This window comes from Peromyscus leucopus, chromosome 7 (genome assembly GCF_004664715.2).
Source record: "Peromyscus leucopus breed LL Stock chromosome 7, UCI_PerLeu_2.1, whole genome shotgun sequence".
Taxonomy (NCBI): Eukaryota; Metazoa; Chordata; class Mammalia; order Rodentia; family Cricetidae; genus Peromyscus; species Peromyscus leucopus.
Window position 1 is genome coordinate 78,188,967 of NC_051069.1, and position 9,417 is coordinate 78,198,383.

Consider the following 9,417-nt stretch of genomic DNA (forward strand, 5'->3'; position numbering starts at 1 on the left):
AAGGACAGTTCTGACGTGAGGAAAGTGAACCTCAAAGAGGTGAAATGTCATGGCCTAGACACAGCTTACAGTCAATGGGGCTGGAATTTAACCCACTATCAATCCACATTACCACCTTGATGAGCAAAGCTGGGTAGGTCCTACTCCCTTTACGTGAGCAAGACCTGCATTTGATTTTCAGCAAGTGTGGAGCATGATTTCAGCTGCAGGCACTGTTCCACACTCAGCTGTCCATGCTCACTCCATGCATCAGTGCCAAGTTCACTGCCTCTTAGCATGGAGGAACGTATAACTGCTCTGGTGCTGATTCTGCTCAGTGGCTTGCATCCTACTTCTTCTTCTGAGCTTAGTTTACTCCTAATGTTCTTCACATCTCATTGTTTCTTCCATGTAGTGGGTAGAGGTGAGTTAGTGATGGCCACCATTATCATGCTATTATTATACTTGCACATCACATTCTCCTATTCCTCCTCCCTGCTTCCTCTCTTCCTTTACTTCCCAAGTAGATAGTTGTGTGTTCATTTGTGTAATTACTTAAATACCACTTGTCTCGCTTGCTGATCTGTAAACTCCCTGGAAGCATGGATGCCGTTTTTCTCATCGATGGGAACACAAGGCCTAACATGGAGTAGACATTTGTGGAATGAATGAATAAATAAGATGAATGAAGGGATGAGGGAATAGGTGACTATAGGGAGCATCCTTCTCCACCCAACCTTATTCCGGAGGTATGCTTCCATCTCACTGTGCAGAAAGCCTTCTAAATATCTTGCTTGGGACAGTAGAGAATAAACACCAGAGCTGGTGTTTGTAGGGCTTAAAGTTCGAACAGCAGCTACTGGGCAAGAGCAATGGAGAGGACCACTTCATGCCCAGGTGTATTCAGAATGCAGACACTGGGCCAGGACTCCTGAAATCCTCATAGTACAAGGAACTCTGTAGCTACAGTCATACTTGTGTAAGTCCAGGGAAGGAAAAGCACACTGCTTGGGTGCTGTAGCCCAGACCTCCTATCCCTCTCTGTCGCTCTACTCCAGGCTAAATCAGTTTCTGAGGTTCCAAGTCACTTGGGCTGTGGGAAGAGCACAAGGGCCACCGGGAAGCACAGAAGGCTAAAGAGGTGTGGCTTCAGTAGAGTGACTCTGCTCAGGAAGGGGAGCTCTGTGAATTTGCAGATCCCTCCAAACATGTGATAATTAGAAGCACAATGGCTAATGAATTTAATGCAGATAATTACAATTTAATGCACATTAACAAAACAATTTAAAGTCTGGATATACATCGCTAGTTTCTGATTCCTTGGGCCCGTTCCTGAGATAAAGAGGTCTGCTCTGTGGTTTAATACAAGTGACATTTTGTGTTTCTCAGAAAGGGTGCTGGGGTGGGGGAACCTTTGAATAGCCACTGCCAGAAGCAAATACACATCATCTTGCCTTTCCTGGTAATCTCACCTAACCTACAATCAAGACTGCTGGTTAAAAGCAAGCAAGAGGCCGTTCATTCAATAGGAAGAAGTTCTCACAAGACGCATGCTTGAATATTGAACACTTAAGTCACAGATCTGCTTTGAAATACAGTCTGAGCATGTACAAAGCTTCAGCTAGTGTAAAGGGAAATAAAATCCAGGTCTTAGAAACTACAGAGAAGTAGAGCTGGGGAGTAGCTTATTTGGTAAAGTGCTTGCTATGCCAGTATGAGGACATGAGTTCAATCCCCAGAACCCATGTAAAATACTCAGAGTGGGGTGGCAAGGACCTCTAGTCCTAACGCTCGGGAAGCAGAGACAGACAGATCCCTGGTGCTCACTGGCCAGCCAGACTAGACAGGTTTGGCAAGTCCTGGGTCCCAATGAGTGGTGGGGGGAGCAAGGTGGACCACACCCGAGGAACAAAACCCAAAATTGACAGCTAGCATCCATGTGTATGTGCACACAGGTGCAAGCCCACCTGTGCCTGAACACACACACACACACACACACACACACACACACACACACAACCAATACTATGGAGCAGTGACCTGAAGTTAGTTAAGAGTCGATGAGGTCATGAAGACGGAACTCCATTGACAGCATCAGTGGCGTCACAAGAAGAGAGAACCACGCTTGCATGCTTGCTCTATTAGTTTGTAGGTGCGCAGACTCATAATCTGCTACACAAGAAGGCTTTCTTTCACCAGATGTCACCCTGGTGCTGGTACCATACTTTTGGAATTCTAAGTCATCATACCTAGTAGCCGAAGCAACAGGAAACCCGCTAAGACAGCAGGTCTCGAGAAAATCAATTTTAGTGCTGTCCATAAGCAAGAAAATATTTTCCCTGCGGATGTAAAAATCCCTCTCGCTGCTCTTGCAGGACAATAAGACAAAGAAACACAGCTTCCAAAGGTTGTTCAGTGACAGAGAACACACGCAGCAGCATTATGTTAGCCTGGCGCCTCACGGAAAAAAAAGTGAACCGAACCGGGGTTCAACTCCCACCTGGCTCAAAGCAGGAAACACAGCCTAATACTTCAATATGAGAGTTCTGGGGTGAAAATCCAATGTACAGTTGAAGATGAGACAGTGTGGGAGAAGACTGCAGGGCTAATGGCGGAAACAGACACAAACGCAAGGACTACCCTGAGTCCTTGCTTCTCACCAGACTTTAGGGGAGACTAACCATGGTCTACATCTGCGAGCCATGGGGATAGTGTCACCCAGCAGAGCTCCTATTCTGGCAGATGGTCTCTAGCAGCTGTACTTCCCTGTTATGATATCTGTGCTACATATATCATATATGTACATATCATATGTCATATAGCTCTGTTGTCTTTCTTAATGAGATTCTAATTTATTTAAGTTTTATTTACTTTTCACTGACAAATGCTAGTTGCTTTGCAGACTGGGACTCTGTCATAGAGACAGTTGCCAGACAGAGAGGTGCAAAGCGGCTTCACAGAGGAGGTACAGGCGGTCATAACCATGAGCTGCTTCATCCCTCTGTCTTAGTTTGCTTTCTATTGCTGTGATTTAAAAAAAAAAAAAATGACCAAAAGTAACTTAGAGGGTAAAAGGTTTATTTTATCTCACAGTCCATCATAAAGGGAAGTTGGGGTAGGAACTTGGGGTAGGAACCTGGAGGCAGGAACCGAAGCCGAAGCCATGGAGGAATGCTGCTTACTAGCTTGCCTAATGGGGGAAACAGACACAATACTTTTCTTATACAATCCTACCTTTCTCATGCAATCCAGTCCCGTCAGCCTATGAGTGGCACCCAAAGTAGGCTGGGCTCTTCCACATCAATCGTTAATTAAGAAAATGCTCCACTATTGCCACCTGGGGGACCAACCTCCAGATAGCCCAGGGCTGGAAAGGAATCTGCTCCATCCACATACACTAAGACGTTTTTTATATGACGGGGGTAGGGAAAAAGACATCCACACACTCTCTTGATAGTTTCCTACAGAAGTTTTCTTTATTCTTCTTTTGTATTCTATATTCTTTATTTTCCTGGTGGTTTCCTTCTCTCATTCTTGATGTTTCCCTTCTAGTTCCTTCTAACTCTCTCATTCTTGATTTCCTTCTAACTTATTTTAACTTTCTCATTCTTTATTTCCTTCTAACTCATTTTAACTCTCTCATTCTTGATGCTTTCCTTCCAGCCTATTTTAATTCTCTCCTACTCTATCTCTATTCTTTCCCTTATAGCTTAGATACCCCGGCAAAATCTTTCAGGCAATATAAAAATCACAATGTGGTTACATTCTGTTTTTCAAGTAAATGATTACATTGAATACAAAACAAAGAGTAAAAAACAGCATGGTTTTTTTTATATCCCTTACATGATTAAGCATTTTACATATTAAGGGTGAAAAACAAATTATTCCAAGAACTCACATACATTCATACACAAGCAATTTGTTATAGATTAATCTTGTGAGCAAGCAAGGTATTCTCCTTGGTCAGGTCTTTTACTGGCAGGCTGCAGTTTTGCAGTTACAAAGAAAAGGCCAATTACTCTATTACTTATCTTGAGAGGTAATCTGGTAAGGAATCTTAAAGGAATCACAAACCTAAACTTTTATGTATGAAAAAGAATCAGTCAACTCTACTTTAAATATTTGCCCTCAGGAGACTGAGGGCAAAAATGGGCACAAGGAATTAATCATCACCTTTGATCATCAACCAATCCTAGAAAACTAAGTGCATCAGCTAGCAATAACTGGGCTGCTTTGTTCTTATTCCCTGACCTTAAAGAGTTCCACATTCAACTATGTGCCTTTCTAAAACTTTGTTGGGTTTTTCACCTTAAAGCTATTTGCCAAAAGCATCTTACTCTAACTTTAAGTTGTTTTCAAAGTTTTGTTTCAGCTGTGATGCTCTCTGAAACCTGTCAGCACATCTCCCAAAATTAAGGTTAAAAAATTTTAAGCTAGCTGGACTAACTGGGACTCAATTGTTTTTCTTAATCATTAACCTAAGCCACAGTCTATATGGCTCCTCAATAGAAAATCATGTGTTCTGACACTTCCTTGTATTTGTTTTTATTCATCAAAACTCTGTGTAAACTGACATTATTATTATCAATTAGACAATATAGCTTAGGAAGAAATCATCTTCATAATAATGAGGTAAAAATGCCCAGTAGAATCATATGTTTTCATGAGATAAACATACTACATTACACACAGTGAGGAATCTCTCACACCCATTCACACCATGCCAGGTACCAGAGGAAGATGGCAGGGGAAAACATGTAAAGGTACAGCAGAAGTAAAAGACACTCTGGGTCTGTGGTCTCGGGGTCTTGCCTAATCTGAGATTCACCCATCAGGGATTTTCCTCCTGGTGGGCTGGCACCCTGAAGTCAATTGCCACCTGCTGCTCCTCTGACGTGGTGACCGGCACTCCACAAACCTGCGTACAGACAATCCAAGGGAGGCAATGTCGCAACTGAGGTTTCCTCTTTCCAAAGACACTAGCTTATGTCAAGTAAACAAAAAGATGGACTTGGCAGGGATGGTAATCACCAGATCTCTTTGCTCTTCTTCCTAGTATGGACGCATTGAATGTATCTCCTTTCTCTGCTTCTCACTATTGCTGATCTATTTAATTGTCCTAAGAAGGCCTAGCCTAGTTTATAAGGGGGACCAGAGTTCAAGCTTTGGCCAATGAAGCTCTGGTAATGCTCTCTCCTGTCCGCACTCATAAAATCATTTCATGTTGGATTCAAGCTGGCTCAGCTGACAGAGCTTCATCAGACTTCAATCAAACTTCTTCTTAGCCTCTAAGAGGTAGTAATGGGTTAAGGTGCCAAGGAGATTTTTTTTTAAATACCAAAGAGTATTCACGTGAGAATGACACTTCTTGCATTCCAACACATGCCCACCTTGAAAACAACTCATTTATTTATAGATGTTGCAAATTAGCAGATGCTGAGCATCAGCATGCATGCAACTAAGCACTCCTATGATTTTAGTACCTCTTCCCAGAGCGTTGTGCAGTATGCCTAGCTCTTTATTTGTAGGTATATTAAAAGACCAAACAAACCTGCAAATAGGTCCTTAAGAAATAAGGCTAATGACCAAAATTATGCCCTTTGTGTTTTCCTCTGGCCATTGTGGAACTGGCTGTGCTCACTCATTCTTAGTTTTGTGATCTCAAGAAAGTCACTTAAATTCTGAGTTCCTAAATCTTCAAGAGGGGATATTTTTCTCCTATTTTGTACAAGAATTGTGAGTGTAAAGACAGAACATTTGTTAAATTTTCAGTAAATTATAAACAAGTGAACAGAAATAAGCAGATACAGTATATTATTATTTTTATCATTGCCCCAGAACTGTGGAAAATTTAAGTAAGCTTATGAACAATCGACATGGCCAATTCTCTTTAAATTACCTCCAGACATTTTGGGGACTTTGGCTTAAGATGCAGGACATTCTTAGATTGCTTCCTGAAAAAAGCCAAACCATAGCTAGTAGGGGCTTTGAAATAAGCAAACTGAAAAGAATGGAATGAGATGATTTCTTGCCTTATTGAATTGACTGAGTCATCCTTCCCTTCCAGGCTGGAATAGCCAGCACTTCTCTGCAGATGTGTCTGTGTCAGAGGGGCAGGGGCATCCGGAGTGTGTGGAGCCTGACCCCATGCACTGCTTTTCATTGCCAGCCCATGAGGAGACAACACCAGGGCCGTGAGAAAGCCAGCTCTGGGCTGACAGCAGTGAAGGGTATTTGCTTCTGCTCTCTCCCTTCAGCCCTACCCACAGAGTTCACAGGCAGCACATCCCACTTGAGATGAGGCCTCCGGCTCAATGCCAGAATGTGAACATACCCTTCCCCCAAATTTGAGGTTTCTGTTTGACGTGTCTCGGTGTTAGCAGTTTCTATTCCTAGCAGAGGAAAATGGAGGGATAAAAATCTGTAATTGACTTTCCTTGGGCCTGCTTCTTTTATAAGCATAGTCATCCAGTGCCTGTGGTGGGCTATTTACATCAACCTTGAGTCTCTCAGTTAAAATTCTAGTGCATAGGGTGGTGATATTGGAAGATGAGACCTTTAGGAGGTGATTAGGTCATAAGGGTAGGGTCTGCATAAATGTGATGAGAGCCCTTATAAATGACATTCCAGAAAGTCCACTCAGCCTTTCTCCTATGAGAAGAGGTGGTAAGGCATAACCTATGATGGGAAAAATGAACCCCTCACCAGACACCTGCCAGTGCTTCCTCCAGAACTGAGAAATATGAGATTATTGACTGAGTTCCCCAGCCTGCAGTGTATTTGCATCAGCAGCAGCTCAGATGAACTAACACAAGGCTAGGCCTCTCTACTCAATTAGAGTAGGAATGTGGTCACAGGTAGGAATTAGAGTAGGAATGTGGTCACAGGAGCTACAGCTTCTTTGTTCACAGTGGGAGTGACAAAGCTCTGAAATAGAGTTAGAAGTGCCTACTGTTGATTAGGGAGTAACAGCTGAGAGAGGTGGGAGGCAGAGTTGCCAATACAATACAGACTCAACAAAGCTCTGGCCAATACTGGATGGGAGAGAGCCCATCTGAGTTGGGCTCCATAAGGTGGAAATGACTAGGCTTGTCTGTATGTACATAGGATATGATCTGCTATAGGGAAGGTGAAGAATCTTCTGCAGCTGAGGTTAACCATGTAGATGCTGAAGGTATGAGGCTGTCCACACAGCAGCAGGCCCTTGCTCACAGGCTCTTGTGTCTAGTGGCTTTCTCCTTGTATCCTGCTCTATGCTTGTTACAGAAAATGAGCCTGGCTCATTGTGCCCTTCTCCACGGGGGTTACTGTACTTGTCCTTGCACAGTCACTGTTATCAAAAAGGACCAGAGAGAACATCTGGATTTCATACTTACTCTCCAGGACCACATGAAAATCAAGGTCATCTTGCTTTTCAATATGGTGGCTTCTCACTTACTAATCTGTATACATAAGGAATTCAAAGTGCCCAGGCAGCAACCATACCATATAACACAATGGGACCCCGGTAATGCTCCCCCACAGAGATACTATGTACCTGTAGAGAGCAGCATTTCTAATCCCAAAGAGTTCTGAGTGTGAGGAATGTAAGTCCAGGGTCTCCAGTGAATTGTTGGGAACTGACGGTAAATGGGAATATCCCTATTTCCACACCCAGGCTCCTAGATGTACTCTTAAGGATCTTTAGTATGTACATTCATTACATCCTGAAGGATGGTACCCCATGTTTGTGGAGTATTCCATTTTGGTTTGGAACCCAGAATGCTGCTGCAGCGCTCCATAGGGTTGGAAGCCTTGGGTGGCAAGGTCCAAGTCACTGGAGAGTCTGCATGGATTCACTCCCCTGACACATTTGCAGTAAATAACATGAAGGAATCTAATAGGTCTTCTGCATTCTCTTCTCAAGGTTGGAGCTACAAGGATTCAGTCATTTATATTTTCTACATAGTAAAATATGAATTATTGAGCCTTGTATCTCTACCCTAACAGCAAGGCCATCACCGCATTTTCTAACTCTGAATATCAATGTCAACTATGACCAAAGTTCCTCAAAATACCCCATCATTTCCCTTTAGTTTGTATGAAACTACTACAATGAGTGGCTGTAGGTTTCCTTATGGAAAGACTAGAGAACTCTGTGATATGAGTCTAGGCCAGTGTGGCAGGGTCCATCCTCCTAGAAACACAGCCAGTGAGTTTTCAGTCTGAAATTGATAGAAGTTTCTATATTTTACTGAGGCAACTTCCATCAACATCATGGTTCATTTCTTTCACTGAAATAAGCTGGGTGATCAGCTCCCCATCTGTCTGATTCCTAGGGACTCCACAGTCTATTATGGGTCATGGTCCCTTAGCTGCCACTCTGTTGCATTGGTCATTATAATAAATGAAATTCTTTGATTTCTGGCAGTTATGCTCCCCTGACCCTGTTTTCTCAGTGTTTAATTATTCCAACTGAAATCAACCAAGTTCTCTAACCACCAACCCTACCATCAGTCTGGGCCTACAGAGGATATCTAATGTTCCTTAGCTTTTTATTGTCACCCGGGAAGAGGGAACCTCAATTAAAGCAGTACCTTAAACAGACTGGCCCATGACCATATTTATCGGGAATTGTCTTGGCTGATGATTGTTATAAGAAGGTCCAGACCATTGTGGGTGATATCACCCAAGGCAGGGGGTCTGAGCTGTATAAGAAAGCTAGGTGATCATGAGCCAGTGAGCAGCATTCCTCCATGGTTTCTACTTCAGTTCCTGCCTGAGTTCCTGCATGACTCCCCTCAATGATAGATGGTGACCGGAAAACATAAGATGAAATAAACCCTTTCTTTCCCAAGCTGCTTTTAATAAGAATGTCTTATCACCGACATCTAGACCAGCATCTCCACAGGGCTTAGTGCAGTGAGGGCACATTCTTTATGGGTTTGGTAAATGATGTGCTTTTGGGGCTCTCATAAGCTACTTGGCTGGGTTGTCTTCAACTTTCCAGGTTCCACCATGTTCTGTTGAGCTGGCTGTGACACACAGCTATCACTTAGGCTCCTAATGTGTGACTCAGACTCCAAGGACTGTCTCTCCTCAAACATAGACCATAGTGACTTCACTTTTCTAAGAACTGCCTGGAATCACATGGTACACAAACACCTCCAATTTCAGACTTTTGAGGCCTGGACTGGAGTTTGTTATCAAGCATGTTGTCTCAAGTAGTTGCAGGCTTGCAGGACCACTACTTTTATCAAAGACATATTAAGGTCCTTCCTGTGGTGTCTACTTACAGCAACAGTGGAACTGGATGAGACTTCTCAGGACAGAGATCTCCTTTTCATTGTTCCTTAGGAGATACTTGGAAGTGGATGCTTTTGTCCCCACCCACCAAAGAACCCTCTGTGCTTTTTTTACTCTTTTAAAGGTAGAAGTTCACATGTTCTCATGAGTTCC